The following is a 21,517-nucleotide window of genomic DNA, read 5'->3' on the forward strand; positions in this document are numbered from 1 at the left end:
ACAAACCACTTTACCCAAGCTGTAACTCTCAACAATTTTTCGTGACTACTGAATTTGGTAATGTCTAACACATTTTCTTCTTCTGGAATAGTCACCTTAACGTAAGTGCTTAAATGTTCCAAATTTTGAGTATCAGTTTCTACTTTAAACTTCTGCTCAGGCCATTGATCTTTAGAATCTTTCAACCATGATGGACCATGCCACCTGTTATTATCTTTCACCAATGCATTTGCTGTTTCACCACAAGTTAATTTATCTACTGGGTTTTCCGACCCTAGACAATATTTCCACTTTTCAGGCGAGGTACGGTCTTGTATTTTTGCAACTCTATTCGACACGAACCGCTTCCACTCATGCGCTGACCCCTTTATCCAACACAAGCAAATTTCGGAGTCCGTCCACAGAACTAACTTACCTACCAAATTCTGAAACATTTTCAATAAATATTTTCCTAACCTAGCTGCAACTACAGCCCCCATCAATTCCAACCTAGGGAGGGACAACTTTTTTAATGGAGCTATCCTACTCTTCGACATTATAAACGATGTACATACATCTCCTCTCTCATTCTTACATCTAAAATATGTCACCGCTCCATATGCCACTAGTGACGCATCACTGAAAATATGAATTTTAACCAACTGCCCTTTACTTAGAACTTCTGGAAAGTAGTACCTCTCTATTTGCAACACGTTTAATTCCTCAATTATTTGCACCATAACTCCTTTGGCAACTCTGCATCCCACTCCAAACCTCTCTCCCATATTTCCTGCATCAGTCTCTTAACTCGCACCACAAATGGAGAAATAAATCCGACTGGGTCAAACACTGTAACTGCTGTGCTTAACACCGATCTTTTACTATTTCTCAACTAATTAAACTACTCAACAATGATGCAACGTCTACTCTCAAACTGTCCTCTTCTAAGTTCCACACCAAGCCTAACACTTTCAGCTTACTATCTCTCTCAGACCTACTTTCTTCACACAACCCTTTCTGAACCCACAAGTCATATAGCTCTTTAGAATTAGTGTTTAGCTTTCTCAAATTAAAACTTGCGTCTCTCAAAATAGATACCGCCTCCGATGAAAGGCTGAAAGCTGATTCTACACTTTCCCCTCCATAACACAAATTGTCTGCATACAGTGAGCTATTTAACATCTCGACACAGTTTTTGTTTGTTTCCGCATATTTCTTTAAATGACATTTGATCGTTGCACTCAATAAAAATGGTGAACAACTACATCCAAATAATACTCTGTTCATTTGCATAATTTTAAAGTCCTCACTGTGATTATCAGGATACCAGAGAAATTTTAAATACTGCCTATCTTCCCTTGCTATCCCAATCATCAAAAACGCCTTTTCTATGTCACCGCAGAATCCAATTTTAAATTTTCGAAAGGCAAGAATGATATCCAAAATATTCGGATTTAGGTTTGGGCCCTTTTCTAAGCAATCGTTTAACGATAGCTTTCCTCTTTCCATACTGCTGCAATTAAATACCATTCGAACTTGAGTGCTTTTTTTATCTTTACGGACCACTGCTTGGAATGGCATAAAGTACCCCTCTCTCGTATCCTCACACTCTTGAATAATGTTGTTTTGTGTCTGAAATTTAATTATCTCCATAAACTGTTCCCTCACAAAGCTCGAACTGCCTTTTCGCTAAACCAAAATTATTTTCCAAATGCTCTGGACTCCTATTCCACAACAAGCGAGCCTCGTACCTCCCGTCTACATATTTCAAATCCTCTTCAAATTGTTTAATTATTCGCTCATCGCCAGCACTCCTTTCTGACGCCCACTCAGAGATTCCTAGACTTTCAATCTCCCAAAGCTGACGAATCTGTTCTGATATTTTTAATTCCTCTTCCGAATCGATATGTATAAACAAGCCGGTGGAGTCTGACCCTGAACTTAACTTCTTACTGTCTCCCCCCCCCCACTCTACCACTCAACGTCCAACCGAATATGCTTTCATGCAGTATTAAATAGTCTGTTAACCGATGTGTTTTCCCCGTTAAAATGTAGTTCAAGTAATCATTCCCAATTAAAATCGGTACCTCTGTCACTTCACTATCGCAGCTGTCAGATAAGTGAAATCCTTGTTGGCGAAGTTTGTTTATAATTTCTGCAGATGGCCTGGGTATGCATTGGAACATATGGTTTTTACTTCGAGTGCTTCGATGATTAGAGTGAACCCGGTCTTATTTTTTAAAGAAAGTCTTTTCCTTTTAAATTCTCGCACTGGAGGATTCGAAGATGCAAATGTATGAATTCTTAATCTTTCTGTACCAATAGTTGGTAAACTTGCTTTTCTGGAAATAGACTGACAAACATAAGATCTTTCGGAAGCTGAGTCGCATAACAATCTAACGTTAAATGTGGAATTATTTCCTACCAGTTGACCTCTCAATGTTTGATAATAAATCACGTCATTAGGAATTTGTTTGCTCAGTGTTTCGAGGAATAGTGAATTAACATTTGTCTCCTTTGCTGCGCTTGCAGTATTTTTAATGGATTTATTTTCTTGCCCATCTCTAAATGCGACAAAGATTTGCAAATATTACATCTAAACCCATTTTGCCTTACAAAATGGTTTTCTTTTTTAAACAGCGATTGCACTTAAATTGATTGTATGGCGCTTTGTGTTTCTCTGAAATACTTAAGTCGCAGTCTTTTGAGAGGTGAGATTTAAGACAAAAGTCACACATATAGTTTTCGACTGATGTATTAAGCGTCGCCGCTGATACCATTTTCTTTTTAATTGGAGCAACACTCTTAGGATAGTTGTCGGTATTTCTTTCACTGGTTATCGAAGTGTTTGTTGTTTAAGACCCAGAGTTAATGACTTTTCGGGCACTTCTACTTCTCTTTTTAGAAACAACAATAAATCTGACACTGTTGACTCTGTGCCGACCTTTTGCTCCCTACTAAACTGTAACCCTAAATATTGTGGTATACACTTATATAAAATAAGAAGTAAAAGATTGCCGTAAGAATTAAAATTAATATCTAATGTCTCTAAACTTGTTGTTTGAACTGTTATTTCATCATATAGTTTTTTTAAACTGGATACATCACTTGAAGGACGTACTGGCTTCAAAGCTAGGAGAACGTTCATATGCGCGCTACCCAATATTTCTTTTTCCCCAAATCTGTCAGTTAAGATTTCGATGGCCTTTATATAGTTTTCTCCTATTAATGGCAATCCGCTTATAGCTTTTGCAGCTGAACCGGTGAGTAAAGATCTTAAATAGTTAAACTTCTCAACATCTTGAAGCGTATTGTTTTTGTGAATGGCAGCTTTATACTGAGCCCAAAATTCAGTAAATTTACATAAATCGCCGCTGAAAGTTTCTAAGGTAATGCAAGGCAATTTAGTATTATAATTAGTTTTGATTTCCGAAACTTGTGAAATTGTTCCGGTTTTACCCACATTTTGAATATATCTATTGACTTACATCTAATGATGGATTCACTGTATTCTAAACAATGTTCTACTTCTGTCTCTAATTCCTGAACAGTGCTTTGAGCATTAATAACTTATATATTATAACATTAATATACTAACATCATATTTTAACAAGCTAGTTTCTCTCTCGATTAACACTGAAAGCGATTCCTGCAACACTTCTAGGTTCGGATTCTCGCTTTGCAATTCCTCATCCAATTTCCTTATTAATTTTGTTACACTGGTACAAACCGAACCTCTAATTTTTCTATTTCTCTCGACGGTTTCTTCAAAACTCATTTTCAAAGATAAATTGCATGCAGATAAAATGAAATGACTCACCTTCTGGCCTGATGCTACCAAAAACCTGATGTATGTAATAACTTACTTAATCTTCTATTATCAGTGGTTCTTGTGTTATATTGGCCAAACAAAGACACTTTCCTTTAATTAATCTATTTAATGAAGAGAAGACTATGTACAAGTATTATATACATTTTGCAGGATAACTGGTATACTTCTCTCAACCACTCTCATTTACCTCTCAACCCTCTCTGCTGAAAACTCTTAATTAGCTAAACATACGGGCGGCGCAGCGCCCTCTATCTCTTTTTTTCTACAGCATTTGAGTGAATTATTTGAAATATTTATTCAAGAAGGTATTACATTGAACCAGAGTAAATGTGTCTTTGCCAAAGATAAAATCAATTTTCTGGGTAATGAAATTAGAAAGGGTAAAGTTACCTCAGATAACCAAAATATTGAAAGTATTAAAAATTTGAAATATCCAAGTAATGTAAAAGAACTACAAAAAGTGTTAGGCAGTGTAAATGTTTATCATAGATTCATACTTAATTATGCTAAATTAAGATCTCCTCTAAATAAATTATTGAAAAAAGATGTACCATGGCATTGGGATGATCAATGTCAAACAGCTTTTGATGAACTGAAAAATATTCTTATTTAAAACCAGTCTTACAATTGTATCATCCAAATAAACCTTGTCATGTTTTTGTTGATGCATCACAGATTGCTGTGGGAGCTGTTTTGAAGCAACCAGATGAAAGTAATGTATTACACCCTGTTTCCTACCATTCTAGAGCTTTAAAAGATTACGAAAAAAATTATGCAATTACAGAACTTGAATGTTTAGCTATTGTTGATGCATTAGATAAATTTTATTACTATCTTCACAGTCAATAATTTACAATCCACACCGATCATGCAGCCCTTGTTTGGCTTAAAAATGTTAAGAATTTAAGAGGCAGATTATTCTGTTGGTCACTCCGACTCAGTATGTTTGATTACAAAGTTAAATATCAAAAAGGCTCTACAAACATTGAAGCTGATATGCTTTCTAGACAACCTGTTTCTCACCAACTCCAACATTCTGTGTATTTACTTAATCGTGATGAAATTATACAACAGCAAAAAAGTGATAATGTGTGTGATAAAAAATATGTAGAACTAAATGATTTGATGGTAATTAAGAAGAAAAAAGGTTATAAAATTGTCGTACCAAAATCGTTAAGATTAAAACTATTAACTGAAACTCATGAAAAATTTGGACACCCAGGTATTCATGCTATGTTAAATTTAATCACTCCACAATATTATTGGCCCTACATTAGTAAAGATGTTGGAAATTTCGTGGAACATTGCCATGTTTGTCAAATTAATAAAAAGAAAAAAACCAAAAAATTTATACTTATGCAAGAAGTACCCCCAACTGATAAACCTTTTGAATGTCTTTCTATTGATACAGTCGGCGGTTTTAATTATTATAATTCTACAAAAAAAAAAAATATTTACATCTTGTGATCGATAACGCCACAAGATATGTCTGGGCTTCATCTAAAAGTGCAACTACAGAAACTTATGCTAATATTTTGAAACAAATTTTCCAAATTCAAGTCCCCGAAAAAATCCTTAGTGACCGCAATGCCGCATTCACCTGCACTAGATTCAAAAAATCTCTTAGAAATTATAATGTAAAACAACTTCTAACTACTGCCCATCACCCCCAGACAAATGGGAAAGTAGAGCGTGTGAACCAAACCCTAGTAACTAACTAACTAAAGAGAGAACTACTGAATATCATAAAAGGAATAAAAGTTGTTATGACACAAAATTTGCAGATGTAGATTTTCAACCTTGTGATCTAGTTTTGTTTGATGAATTTGAATTTCCGAATACACGTAAATTGACAGCTCCCTATTCTGGACCATACCAAATTGTCAAAAAATTATCTGAGGTTAATTATGAAATTGATAAAAAGAATTGCCATACAAAGAAACCTACTGATATTGTCCATGTTTCCAGACTACGACACTACCAAGACCCAGAAAATTTTAAACTACCTCACCAATAGGTAGACACACCTTTTGGTAAATGCTCAAATGTGGTTGCTACTAAAGGTAATTAGAACACGTCTAATTATTTAATGTCTAATTTTCTGTGCTGTAAAATTTTTGGTGTGTTATTTTGTATCTTTGTATTTATTTTGTATTTGTGTGTCAATTTTTTGGCAATGACATTAATGGTAATTATAAAATACTATTGAAGTTGAAAGTTGTGTTGAACGACAATGCAGTATATGACATAATTGTCATTGTCGATAGTAAAAGGTAAAATACAAGTAAAATTATTGTGTAAAATGATTATTATCAAAATAAGTGTTTTATATGAATAAGTAGTCAAAATGAAATACTGTAAACAAACTAAAAGTCAAAAGGAAATGTTAAGAAATTAGTCAAGTATTGCAATTGTCAATGATATGAAGAAAAAAATAGAGGAATACCTCACCTCAAATAGAAATTTTAATATTAAAGCCACGGCGAACTGGAAATGAAAGATTTGTAAAATAAGAACTGCTCTAATGTTTTGCAGCAATCTCTAAAGACCTGGATCCAGACCTGAAACTGTTCTTGAGAAATGTTTTCCCAAACATGCATAATGTTATTTTTCTTTATTTTCTATAAATGTCAATATATTAAGATATATTATTTACAATTTAAATTTAAATAAATTTAAATTTTAACAAACACGTATAAAAGTAAAAAAGCAAATTAAAGCCAAAATAAAGATAAAATAAAAAATTAAAGCCAAAATCTTAAAAAAAAGCCAAAATAATTTTTTTTTAAATTTTTTTAAAATGTGCAAACATATAAAAGATTTAATTCTTGAACTAATCTACAATATCATTTAAATTCAGAAGTATAAGCAAATCAAGTGCAAAAACAAAATATATCCATTAAAATAAATTCACTAATTTAGCAAATTAAAATTAATCCAAACAATTTTTTAAAAAATGCATAAGTGAATGACTGTTGAGTAGGCAGGATACAGACTTATCAAGGGGAAGTTGCCTCCAAACCTAACTCTCCAATCATTCAATTCGTGTTTCGTCATTCATGCAAGCAAGGGTCAAAGTCACAACCAAAAGTAGTAAAGAATGTCCAAAAAGAAATACTAACCAAGTGGTACCTGAGTAATTAGCAATTAAAATAAAAATGAAAGGTTTAAAATTAAAGGTTTAAAGAAAAATACCAATGAAGAATTTTGAGAAATAAACAATGAAAAGTTTAGTATCAAATCAAACTTTTTTAAAAATTAAATTTTCCAGAAAAATTAATTTAGAATCCAATACATTTTAGAAACCCTTGTTTACAGAAACCTCCCCAACACGAATATGCATATCAGTAAAAAGAAACTAAAAAAGAACTAGACATAATCCATATAAACCAATAAGAAACAAAAAGAACTAATTCACAATTTTTAAAAAACAAATATATACTCAAAAATATAATTTCATATTTAGAAAATACTTAAATACTACACAAAAAATTTTTAAAAATACTTAAAGCAAATAAATAGTAAGTTTTAATTCTAACTTACCTACTATATGAGTGCTGGAGTCTGCAAAAGTGTTTTAAAGAGAAGTGTGTTCTTCAAATTATATAGATGGCGCTTATGTAGGTAAAGTTGAGTGTCAGGCTGCTATCTTTGTTACATTAAAAATTTTTTGCAAACATTAATATCAAAAAATATTAATGTTTGCAATTTATATATTTATATATAATTTACAATTTATATATTGATATTATTATTGGTTGTGTGATAATGAGAGTGTCTATTTAAGATTAATATTATTGTAACTCGAATTCTGGATGCGAGTTCTTCAAACAAATTAAGCAATTATTTAAAATATTTTTTCTATTTGGAATGTCTTGTGGTCGAGGCGCCCGGCTTCAAGCCTTTTCAGATGGGGGTAATATTTGTAATAATAAAATTCCATAGTCAAGCATACACTTAAAATTCTAACTGTATGTTCTTTTAATTTTTAATGGTGACGTTCTCTTATTTGAAAGTACATGGAATTAAATCCACAGCTCCGTAGTCAAGTTGTTTTTTCCGCTTTTTCTACACGTACAGTTTTAGAATGTTCTGGAAATATTTAAAAGCGAACTGGATAGGCTGACATCATTTCTTGAAAGCTCTGCCTCAGAGGCTATAAAAGGACTCGCAAAAGGAATATTGGGGCTTTTTCTTTAATGTAACAATGCAGTAAACTTCATACAAAAAGTTATTAGTAATTCTTTTTATTTACTCCGGATATCTGATTTTTGTAACTGCTATTTCTCCTGAATAATAATAAATGGATCCTGTTTTTTAAACTTATCGTCTGATTATTTAAGCTACGACAACATCTTCACAAATCTATTTATTCTGGACAAAAGCTGATACATCACATATATATATATATATATACTAGGCATTTAAGAGTTGATTACAAATGACTGTTTATGCAATAATAGATAACTAGAATTCTACATCAGAAATTTCTTCCTTTTCTCATGTGGCCTTTCTCCCATGAACAGCATATGTTATATGCTCAAATATTCAGAACTTTCACTTATCCAACATTCATCATTTCCCAATTTTTTGCTGTAATATCTCCTGCCACAAAAAGAAAACACATAAAAAGTTATAAAGAAATAGAAGCATCAATAAATTATTTTAGTCAAATTACAATTTTGACCAAGAAATCCAGCGAATTTGAAAAAACTGTGTTCTTATATAATCCATATTATTTTTGTAATTATTCTTTGGTGAAAGCTTCCAATATTTTCTTTTTAGAATCATAACAAATTATTAACTATTTATAACATTTAGTTCTTATATTTGCAGTACTTTTTAATATTGTGTAGTATTAAAGTATACTATTAAAAATGGTTCTTTCTGGTCATCTGCATGTCTTGTTATATGGCCTGACTTCAGTTCTTAGACCGTACTAGACTGTCAATTGAGTTATTGCTGTTAAAGTACAGGGTGACCCAAAAGTCTGTTAACATTTGAAAATTCAATAATTCACTGAATAAGTATAGAGGTAAAAATTGACAAAAAAAAAAAAAAAAGTGCTTAAAACGGCCAACAGATGGTGCGTCATATAGTAACAAAAGCAGTAATTAGCATAACAGTTGATTTTTAGAGAAACTATGTGCTTTATAACAATTGTTCAACATGTCGGTAATACCTGTTGTTGAGGGACAGTGTTGTAAATAGCAATACAACATATCTGTAGGTATAGTGAGAGAATGCCATCGAATGTTGTCTTTAAGCATCCCTAATGAGGTCAGACGATTGTGGTAGACTTGCGATTTCGGGTAACCCCACAACCAATTTATCACATGGATAGAGATCTGGGAACCTGAGAGGCAAATTTTGACGGAAGTGCTGGCTCAGCATGTAATTATCACCATACGATGTGTGCAAGAGATCTTTCATGTGGGTATCAATATGGGGCAGAACACTATTCTGACATAAAACTCATACCTTACAACAAGTGTTATCAGCTAGACTAGTGATGATGTGATTCTGTAACATATCGGTGCACCTTCTACCTGTCACATTAACAGTTTGAATAGCAGAACCACACATTTCCTCGAATAAATAGTCCGATTACGATTGATGTGATAAATTCGCAACACCCGCAGGCGAGGTAGAAAAGAGAAATGACATGAACGGACCGATTCCCTCTCTGACTATAGCTCATTTCATACACAATTCTAATGTGCCGTCACTAACATTTTGCTGCCACCACCGTATGTTGGCCTTTTTTTTTATTCCGTGAAATATTGAATTTTCAAATTTCAACAAACTTTTGGCTAACCCTTTACGATGAAATCCTTTGAAAATTTTGAATGAATGTCATTACTAAAACTTTAGCAAAAACACAATTTGTGTATAAAATCAAACTCCAAGTGTTAAAGTAACAGAAAATTGAAAATGTAATCTAAAATGGTTTCATACTTTGCGTCTGTCCAGATCTGTCTAAGTAAACATGGCCTCAAAATTTCCAATGGTACATTTTAGCTTTGGCTGGCAAAATGGTCAATGCCAGAATACTTAACTAGCAGAGCTGGGTGAGAGAAAGTGAAGCTATAAGAGTCGCTGCCAAAAGCTTTATCTCTAAATAATTGACAGCATTTGCCGTAAGAGGTTACAAAACAAAGAGGTTGAATAACGTAAAATTTGAAAGGGACAAGCATTTTTACCTACGATCATGTTTTTAAGATTTATATCTTTAAAATTTCAGTTGATTTTTTATATTTTAAATTATAGAAATATATTTATACAGTCAAAAGTCGTTAATCCGGAATCATCGGGACTTCGACGATTCCGGATTATAGATCATCAGTTTAAATCTCGTAAGATGGCATGCAGAAATTCTAAAATTAAAAATATGAAACCTTAATTTATGAAATAAAGAACAATTATTATCTAAAGTGTATCAAAATTTACAAAAAAAAAAAAAAGCTTAATATTTATTTGTTTACTTTATTAAACATTTCTTTCAATGTTCAGTTACAAAGTTCCGCTGTTCAAGTCCCGTAATTGCTGTGCCGAGAATACCGACTTTATCAATTTTTTGCAGCAATTCCACTTTTTGTTTGATGGACATCGAAACATACTTTCGTTTTGTAGATCCTTTGGGAGCTTCAGCATCGGAAATTCTATTTGACATAATCGAAAGTTCAAGTTTACTTTTATAAAATTGCTCTTACAGTCTGCAAAAAATAATAAGCCGGATCCAATTCGAAGATTAAGGTACGACGCAATCATCAACATTAACTGAAATAGATAATTAGATAATTTTAGCTTATACCGTCCGTTATACGTTAAACGCGCACGCGAAAACGTATTCTGCGTTTGCGCACACACATATGCGCAGTCGTAAAGGTCTTACGCCCATGCGTAAATGCCTATGCGCATGTGTCAACGCGGCGCATGTGCAGAAAGTTTTTAGCTTTGAGGTCCGAATTAACGACTTTTGACTGTAGTCATCTTTATGCAATGCATTGCTCAAATTAAACTTTAAGTATTAAAATGGCCCACTTTGTAATAAAATGTACTCTTCAGCATAATTAGTGTTCATTTTTGCATTAAATACACTTTTTCCCTCACCTCTTATAATGAGACTGCAATATGCAAGCTAATAAAAAAAATGTTGCATTTCTTCAAGAATATGGCAATTTATCCAAATGTAAAAAATGAAAATATTTACATTGCATGAATTTTACTTCTTAAACGATTGAAATTTATGGAAATGAAAGGTGAAAAATAGCAAGCAGAGTGTTAGAATGTTTGCCAGAAATTGGTTTGAAGATAGCTGTATCTCATGTACAAAAGCTGTTTGCTTCATTATACACATAATACACTTTAGAGCAGTACTATGAAGAACTGTAATTATGCCCAAATATAAGTATGGAGTACTTATATCAAACACACACACACATCTCTGAGTGTAGTTACCTCCTCAGAGATGTGTATGTGTGTCTTCTGTAGCCAGTGTGCATTTTTGCAGTGCCAAATTCGTGCAATTCTCTGATATATATATATATATATTTTAATGAAAGCGGATCACTGTGTACATACAGCAAATAACAGCAAGTGCAATGCAACGTTTGTACATGCTGCCAAATATGTGGGATTCTCTGATATGCAGTGTTTTTTACTGTAAGGGCTTGGTTATGAAGAAAAATTATAATCATGTGTAAGATGGTCTCATGGTCTTCTTAGAGAGATGAAACTGAGTACTATTGTTTATTTATGCTCTAAAAAATAATGGTCATTTTCAGACACAGACATGTTAGGGATAAAGACATCACGAAAGGGTTTACAGCACTTGCATGTTATTGCAACCACCTTAGTAGAAGTAGCCAAATTTTCAAAAAAATATGCCAGACAATGGCATACATGCTCATAGAATCATTCAGTCAAGCAACATCGCAATTTTCATATGTATTCTTCTAGTTGTATTCCAACAATTTTTTGTAAACAAATATTGATATTTTGTGCCTTAAACTCAACTTTTAAAATATGCACTTCTGGAATTTGCTTGCAATAAAATAAACTACTGTAAATTTTTTTTAGGATTTCTTTAGTAATTTGCAACAAGATCACTGGAAGGAACAACAATGAGAAGCATTTAGTAGATGGCCATTGTGCAGTGCTGATTTTTTTATAGTCTCTGATGTTTTTTAAAGCAAAAACAAATCGCTGTGCACATGGTTACCACAGCAGAAAATAATCGCGGAAGGGTTTCATGAAAAATGCGAGTTTTTTATTTTTAATATAACATTTAATTCTTATTTAATAATTAAAATTTGTATTTTATACTGTTAAAGTGTGGTTTACCGAAATACAAGAGATAGAGATAGTTTGGGAAATTCAAAAAAACAATTTTTGAAAATCGCCAACTTGTAAGTAATAAGTATTTCACCTTTTCTTTTGTAATTTCTAATTTCTACTATAGTTTTAACATCAAGATTAGTAAGTGCAATAATTCATAACATGCTCTAATAAATTTATGAAAATCAAATGAAGAGGGGGAGTCAAAATGATGATACCACAATAAATAAACAGTTTTTTTTTATTCTGACTGATAAAATTCATTTAATTAATTAAAAACATTTCTTTCTCTAAAAGAAAACAAGACTATCAAAAAAGAATAATAATAATATGAATTAAAAAAATTAGCCTGTTTTTCTCTTTATAAAGTTAATAATGTTGAAATTGAAAGTAGTGCATAATAATAATATGAATTAAAAAAATTAACCCGTTTTTCTGTTTATAATGTTAATAATTTTGAAATTGAAAGTATTTTGAAAATATTCCATTTTCCATGTCTGTACAAATTAGAACATATGTAATAGATCTACTTTTTATAATGACTATTTTCTTTTTAAAATGTATTTTCCTCAAACATGTGGCATCTACTTTTGTAGTATAAAAATGTCTTTTAAGTGTAAAATAAAGTTTTAATGCAGAAAGCTAGAGTTGTGAAAGTTGCATCTACTAATATTTAAACTCTGAAATAATTTTCAGTAGCAGAACTAGAGTTGTGGAAGTTGCATCTGCTTGCAAAATATGTATGCTTGACAATGAGCATTGGATCTTTAGAGACGAATTCTTAAAATTAAGAATCTTGTTACGAAAATGTCATCACTAAGATAATATGAAACAACAACTTTATGGACACCATTATCTATAAAATTCAGATCCCAGGTATACAGTCATCCTTATAAATATATCTTTTGCTAATTGTGTGTGTGTGACATTATGAAGCATATAAAAATTTACTAATAGAATTAACTCATGGCAGCAATTTATTACAGTAAGAAATTCATACAGTAATAGGATATTATGAAGAATAAAAATGCAAAATAATTTTTTAGTCTTACTGCTACTTATGACTGCTTGCTTTTATAATTTTTTAGATTTACTAATACTGCTGACATTTAGAAATATTTAAGCGTATTTAATGTGTCCATCTGTATTTGAGTTAGAAGTTCTTGTTTAATATTCTTCGAAATTTCAAGTGTTACACTACTGCATGTCTGTATAATATCGCATGCTTGAATTACACTACTGCATGCTTGGATTCGTAGATCATTAACTCTTTGACTATGAATTTAAAAAAATAAAATAACCTGTTTTTCTCTTTATGTGAACAAAATATGTCAAAAGTAAGGTAAATTTAGCATTTGTATATGGTTTTTTGTTTTTGACAAACAGTTTGTATGGACTGTATTCCGCTAATGAATAATTTTATTCTTTTCTCGGTATATACAGAAAATGCTGCTAAAGGGCTGAGGTGCATAGGTGTAGCTGATGACGTAACATATACACCCCGCGTTGGAATTTCAATTTCAAATTTGCATTTACATTATAGTTCAACATTGACAGAATTGACAAAGAAATACACATTTTTAAACAATTATATTATGCAACATCTTTATTTCTGAATTTTCGCCAACAAAGTTACGAGCATTATCAGAATATAAGCAAGAAGATTTTCCTCGTCTTGCGAAGAAGCATTTTAGAGCTGCAATTAATGCGGCTGTAGATAAGTCTGATACTAACTCTAAATGAGCCTTAGCGGCAAAGCATACAAAGATTGGGACATAATTTTTTTTAAATGTGCCCTAGCTTTGACCCCTGTATTTAATCAAAAATGGGCCAAAGTCAATTCCACAGGTATAAGATAGAAGACTAGGGTTAACTTTCTCTGCAGTTAAGATTCCCAAAAGCTGCTCAGATAATTTGGGTTTATTTTTAAAGCACATTATACATTCATTTACAATTTTTCGAGCTAAATTTCTTCCTCCTATTGGCCAAAATTCCTGCCTCATGCAATGTAATAACGTTTGAGGACCTATATGCAAGTATATATCTTCTATGCAGGGATTCCATTATAATTTTAGTAAGTTTGTGCCTAGAAGGCAAAAGTTTGGGATGCTTTTTGTTTTGACCAAAGTCTGTATTTTGTAAACGTCTCACCTACACGAAGAGTCTCATTCTCATCCAAAAATGGGTTTAGATTACTTAATTTACTATTCTTTATAATTTTGTTCCTCTTTAAACAAGAAATTTCTTCACAAAATTCATTGCTTTGCACTAATCTTACCAATGCATCTGAAGCTTGGTTCAATTCTTCTACACTTAACTTATCCTTTCTGTGCTCCCTGGGATGTTTCATGTTATGAAAAAACCTGAAAATAAAGCTTAATATTCTACAAAGTTTAGTGAAATTATTACTTAAAGATAAAAGATTATCAATAAATTCACAATTTGAATTAATTAATAAAACTGGTAAGCTAGAAGGTTTTAGCTCTTTTTCAAAGTCCTCATCCACTGGTGTTGCACAAGCACCTGGTACTGGAAAGTCAAAAGTCACCCAAGGAGGGTCACTCCACCATAAGGAATTACTCAACAGTTCTGTAGCTGAGGTACCTCTGGAAATGATGTCTGCAGGATTATCAATTGTTGAAACATACCTCCAGTCAAAATTTGGGCACAAAAAATTTATCAACTTAACTCGATTAGACACAAAGGTTTTTAATCTTTCAGGAAACATCTTGATCCAGGCGAACACAAAGACTCCAAAGATAAATGTGGTTGAACTGGATTTGAAGAATTACTGGCACCTTTGCCACAAATTGGGCCAAGAGCAGCGCAGCTGACAGTTCCAGTTATGGAATGGTTAGAGCTTTAATTGGGCAAACTCTTGATTTGCTGCACAGTAAGCTTGTTTTCACAGCTCTGTTTCTGGCCTTTGAGACAATATAAATTACTGCACTGAAAGCTTTTTGCGATGCATCACAGAATCCATCAAGATCAATAATGATAGCTTCAGATATAAGAATATATCTAGGAATTTTTAATTTATTAATTTCTGGTAGCTGCTTTAGAAATTTTAACCAGACTTTTAACTCACTTGGTGGAATGGGATCGTCTCAATTGAGTTTATTCTTCCACATTTCTTGTAAGAAATATTTTCGCCTTGGTAATAACTGGATCGATAAGACCCAATGGGTCTAAGAGTCAAGTGATGGTTGAAAGGACTTCATGTTTTGTAAAATTGTTGGACAACTGTTCAGATACCTTAAAACAATATGATGAAGGTCGCCATAATAAACCAAGCGTCTTAGCTGTAGGTTGATCTGATAAGAATATGTATTCCTCGGTTTTATTGTCATTTAACAAGTTTGGATTATTGGAAACCCAGTTATGTAATTCCATAGCTCCTGCAGCTAAGAGGTTTTGTAACTCAATCTGCAATTTCATTACTTCTTCTAAGTTATTAGATCTGGATAAAATGTCATCAACGTATGTGTCGTTAATTAGTACCTTTGATGCCTGAAGAAATTTCCCTTGTTCATCCTCCGCTAATGCTCACAGTGCTCTAGTTGTTAAAAATAGAGCACATGACGTTCCATAATTTACTGTTCTCAATCTATATGTCTACACGGGAGCAAACATACTCTTCTACAATATCCGTTGTAAATCTCTATCAACTCCATCCATTAGTATCTGACAATACCTTTTTTTTTTTTTATGTCTGCATTAAATGCGTACCTATGAGGGCGAAATCGGGCCACAATAGAAAATAACTCTTGTTGTACAGTTCCTTCATTTAACAATATAGAATTGAGAGAAACCCCATGATTTGATTTAGAAGATGCATCAAAGACGACACGGAGGGGAGTTGACGCACTCTCAGGATGAAACATTGCATAGTGTGGGATATAATATTCTATATTATATTGGAACACTCATCATCTCTAATTACCTCCATGTGATCAAGGGACAAATACTCATCCATAAATGCCTTATATAACGTTGCCATGGTTATTTTAATCTAATTTCTACCAAATTAAGTTTAATTGCCTTTCTGCTATTCCCTTCGATACTCCCAACGTCGTCGGTTTATCTTCAGTTACTGGTAACCTTACAATATATCTTCCTTTTTCAATTCTCTTGTGTGTAGAAATGAAATGCTCCTCACAGAATTGCTTTTCAAAAGTTTTATCACATACATTTTTAGCGTGATCACCAGGAAAGGATTATAAGTCGAAGAATTGTTTGATAGACTTATTTAAATTATTATCTTCTGAAATTAACCCAGAAAAATGATAAGAATTTGAATTTTTGATCAAACCTGTCACTAAATAACCAAACACTTTATTTTGTAACAACAGTGAACCATCAAATGACCTGAATCTTTCTGCTTTTAACAAATCAAAAAATTATTCACACCCCAATAATATGTGAATTTTGCTAGGCATCTGAAAGGTAGGATCTGTTAGTTTAGTTTCTTTTGGGAAATCTAGTTTAGAAATATCAATTTTATTTGTAGGTGTAAGCCCCATAATACGAGGTAAAATAAAAAAGGATAAATTCCTACACCAATCACCGTCTTTATTGGAGATTTTTGCGGTTGTTTTGTTTTTCACAAAATATTCGTCTCCAGTTATTCCCGTTATGGTTGTATTTATTTTTTGCTTATTTAGTTCCAGAGCATCAGCCGCTTCAGTACTTAATATATTGTAGCTACTTCCAGAGTCTAATATTCCTTTTAATTTTACTTTTTTCCCACATGTGGTTTCAATAAATAATGAGATCATACATAGTAACCCAGTTTGTATACTTTTACTGGTTAATATAGCACCTAAGACTTCTGCAGACCATTGCGCAGTTGGGGAATCTTTTTCATTCTTATTGGCGCCGATGACTCATTTGGAATAGTCTGAGAAACTTTGGGTTTTGAATCAACATGAATTAAACTGTTATGATCTGAATTTTTACAAATTCTACACGTAAATGTTGACTTGCATGGTCCCTTATGCAATTTAAAACATATCTTGCGCAACTTCGATTCTTGAATTATGTTTTGAGACACTCGTATTAAGGAATTTAGAACATTTGTGTAAAGAATGTTCCACGTTACAGAATATACAGGGTTTCATATTTTTTCTCGCTGTATTTACCATTACACTCTTAGGTTTTATGTTCTCTTGACCTGAAATAATAGTATATTTACGCAGTACTGGTTTCTGATTAGTGTTTTTATACAAATTTTCTAGTACTGAAAGTTCTGTTTTCCAGAAAACCTAAAAATTCATCTAAAGCGGGTACTTCTTTTGTTTTTAATGTCAACTCGAATTGTTTACGCATTTCCTTATTGATTTTTGAAGCAATATATTCATTAATATAGCATCAAATAAATTACATTGTTCAAATTCCAGAACCTTCAATGCGCGCAAATTACATTTTATATTATTCAAGAAATGACGTAATTCCCTGGGGGATTCATTGTTGATTTTTTTTCATGATTTAATATATTTTGTATGTGAGAATCAGCAATTGCTCTTTTATTTTCAAAATGAGCTTCAAGAGCTTTAAGAAGTGAATTATAACTGTCTTGATCTGTTTCTATTTGTTTCGCTTCTCCCCTTAGTGTGGCCCTTAAATAATGGAGCTTTTGTAAATCGCTCAGTTCATTATTATCGCCAGTTAAAGAAATAAACTGCTGTTTCAAGCTCTAAAGTCTGCATGATTTCCCGTAAATACAGGCAGTGGAATTTCAGGTAATTTTACATTTCAGAAAGTTTCACTGTCGTTATGTGCTGATGCACCACTGTCTTTAACTTTAGAAGCATTATTTAATTTAATTGTTGAAAGAAAGTATTTAATCTATACCTCCACATTATCCAGAGATGAGTCCAGCTCTTCCATACTTTTTAAGCTTTCATCAAAATCTAGCTTTTCATCGATGCTGCAGTAGTCATTGTATTTAACTTTTTATAATGCCTCTTTGGTGATTTAGTTACATTAATTTGTCCGTTTTATTTTTGCAGCTTAGAATGGGCACTTATTTTTGCCACTTTCAATGGGCACTGATCTTCATCTGAGATGGACCACTTTTTATGGACAGTATTCTGCTAATGAATAATTTTATTCTTCTCCTCAGTATATACAGAAAATGCTGCTAGGGGGCCTGAGGTGCATAGGTGTAACTTCTGACATAACACAGTTTTCACATCAAAGGCTGGGTCACATATGTCCCAGAGGTAGTTAATGGTGGGATACATATGTCCCACACACAGCGATAGACTTACTTTAAGCACGCCTTATTATTCTGGAAAACTTTTTGAATTTATTATGAGAATGTCGAGATTTTACATTCTATGGTACAGGATAAAGCATTCTTACATTGTATGGTACATGGCAAAACATTCTTTGCATAACCCAACAGTACACATTGGGCAATTCATATTTGTTCTTTTATCTATGTGAATTTGTGTACAACGAGCACAGCACTGTTTTGATTTTCGAGCTATTGAAAGATGATCCCCAACACTCAGGAGACCCTAAGAATTAACTGTTTTTACACCTGTGGGGCTAAATGAATTATGAATAGTGTAACATATTTTAAACTAAATGTTATATAGCTTCAAAATCATAAAAACAACCTTCTATTTAGCGTAAGTATATTGAAACACTCAATCGATTTCGAAGGCAGCTAAAGGTCTCTCCTCATCAGGAGAAAGAAATACATAGAAAGAAGAAAAATAAAGGGGAAGGAGTCTCAGAAACACGTGGTTCTTATTAGCACTGCACGTGGTTATAACCGGATTTTTAATCAGAGTTCCACTGGCCGCCTACTTTTACTGAGCCAGGCTATCTGATCAAACGTGTAACACAAAGGACAAGAAAAATTAGTGAAGTTAAAAATAGGGAGCGAGGGGCAACTGCACCTTCATGCTCAAAATCTGAACTTCAAATAATGGAAAGCAACCACTGAACGGATTTTTATACACTCTGGTAGTATGAAACGCGAGGAGGTAATGCCATCTATCGGCAAAAATAACTTAATTAAGATAGTAGAATTTTAAAGGCATTAGGAAGGACTGGATTGGACTTCAAATCATTAACTAAACATGCTAAATCTTTGTCAATATGAAAAGCCTCAAGAAAATCCAATTCACCTATGGAAGAAGCCTTTTGGATAATTTTTGCAGACCCAAAGTCAAAATTATGGTTAAATGTCCAACTATGATACGCTATTGAAGACTTGTTAATTTCGCCTTTTCTGACATAAGATTCATGTTCCTTGATTCGAAACTTCAACCCTCTTTTTGTTTGGCCAATATATCTTAAACCACACTGACACGATATACTATAAATTCCCCAAGAATTCAAGACAGAAATGCAATCTTTTAGAATCGAAGGGTGAATTTTATTAATAGGGGAGAAACTGACTTGAAAATTGAATTTCTGGAGAATCCGTGCAATTTTATAGCTAACAGAAGGATAAAATGGAAGCACGACAAGGTCATTAATATTATTTCTAACAGTGGAATGTCTTCTTTGTTGGGAATCTGAAAATTTTTTAACGGCTTTATCAATAATCACGGGAGAAAATCCACGGTCAATCGCAACTGCTCTCAAATAATTAAGTTCATTGGTAAGCAAAGATTCAGAGGAACAAACTTTAAGTGCGCAGAATACATAATAGTAAAAAGAAGCCATTTTTTGCTTAACAGGGTGGCATGACTTGGCATGGAGTGGTAAACAAACTGCAAAGGGTTTACGGTACACATTAGTGCTAAAATCAGTTTTGTTGTGGATTATAAGAATATCAAGGAAGGGGAGGGAATTGTTGGATTCAATTTCAAGAGTGAATTGGATGGCTGGATCAATTGAATTCATAATAGATAGAATCTCGGCTAAATCCTCTTTATAACTGTCAAAAAGTGCAAAAGTGTACCAAACAAAAAGAGCGTTGAAGTTTCGTATCAAGGAACATGAATCTTATGCCAGAAATGCGAAATTAACAAGTCTTCAATACTGTATCGTAGTTGGACATTTAACCATAATTTTGACTTGGGGTCTGCAAAAATTATCCAAAAGGCTTCTTCCATAGGTGAATTGGATTTTCTTGAGGCTTTTCATATTGACAAAGATTTAGCATGTTTAGTTAATGATTTGAAGTCCAATCCAGTCCTTCCTAATGCCTTTAAAATTCTACTATCTTAATTCAGTTGTTTTTGCCGATAGATGGCATTACCTCCTCACGTTTCGTACTACCAGAGTGTATAAAAATCTGTTCAGTGGTTGCTTTCCATTATTCGAAGTTCAGATTTTGAGCGTGAAGATGCAGTTGCCCCTCGCTCCCTATTTTTAACTTCGCTAATTTTTGTTGTCCTTTGTGTTACATGTTTGATCAAATAGCCTGGCTCAGTAAAAGTAGGCGGCCACTGATTAAAAATCTGGTTATAACCACGTGCAGTGCTAATAAGGACCACATGTTTCTGAGACTCCTTCCCCTTTATTTTTCTTCTTTCTGTATATTTCTTTCTCCTGATGAGGAGGGACCTTTAGCTGCCCTCAAAATCGATTGAGTGTTTCAATATACTTACGCTAAATAAAAGGTTGTTTTTATGATTTTGATTGTCACATTAGCGTGTTTCTCTTCTCCTTTAGTTATATAACTTCTTTAGTAAAGTGCAAAATAATTTTCTGCAAAAATTCAATGAAAAATGTTATAGAATTCTCATTCATTTATCGATATGATATCTCATTGAATTTTTCTCTGTCATGTTAGTCCAGTAAGAAATTGTTCTGTACAGTTTATGATTTTATAAATAAATCTATGTTTTTAAATTTTCATTTCAATATTAGTTCTTAGGAATATTTCAGTTGTCAGAATGTGTCTAAATTTATCAATGTGAAGGTAGATCTCATAGCAAGTAAGTAAATAGTTATATAAAAATATTGCATTTAAATAATCCAAATATTAAATTACTAATATAATATAACAGCACTATGTGTAATTAAAAAATAGGCATAATAATATGAATAAGTTAACAGTTTATTTTCTTACATTTCTACTGATCTCCCCCCCCCATTTTTTGTGTTGTGTGTGGTGGTGGAAAATATTTGCTAAAACTAAGAAATAAATCAGGGTTATGTGAGGTAATTTTTGTGCAACTTCCATACTCAGTAATAATTTCATAATCAGTAATCCTGTGTCTGAAATTGTCCAGTAAAAAGCTTCATAGTGATGTCACCTAATGTAGTGGAGTATCATTATGTTAGAATTACACAGAAAGCAGATAGGCAACAGCTTGTCATTTAAGAAATCAGGTGCTGTGTTTTGTAGTTCACACCTAACAATGCTGCAACTTATTGGAAATGAGTTTTTAGGTT

At 32.7% G+C, this 21,517-nt stretch overlaps 1 protein-coding gene across 10 annotated transcripts in view; it reads left to right on the forward strand.

The window, feature by feature from the left end:
* LOC118196041 (uncharacterized) overlaps positions 1-21,517 on the forward strand; it is a 59,811-nt gene that overhangs the window by 19,167 nt on the left and 19,127 nt on the right. For 4 of the 10 annotated variants that reach the window (XM_035367406.2, XM_035367405.2, XM_085827246.1 and 1 more), the window contains exons 1-2: positions 5,788-5,874; positions 12,851-13,027. The exons of 2 other annotated variants lie outside the window; for them this stretch is intronic. The gene's annotated coding sequence lies outside the window, so the exon portion shown is untranslated. Of the gene's footprint in view, positions 1-5,779; positions 5,875-12,203; positions 12,223-12,847; positions 13,028-21,517 lie in introns of those variants that run through there. 4 more of the 10 variants (XM_085827247.1, XM_085827250.1, XM_085827249.1 and 1 more) reach the window with 4 other exon arrangements.

This window comes from Stegodyphus dumicola, chromosome 11, assembly GCF_044657685.1.
Source record: "Stegodyphus dumicola isolate Sdum_Otavi_A_Nest chromosome 11, ASM4465768v1".
Classification (NCBI taxonomy): Eukaryota; Metazoa; Arthropoda; class Arachnida; order Araneae; family Eresidae; genus Stegodyphus; species Stegodyphus dumicola.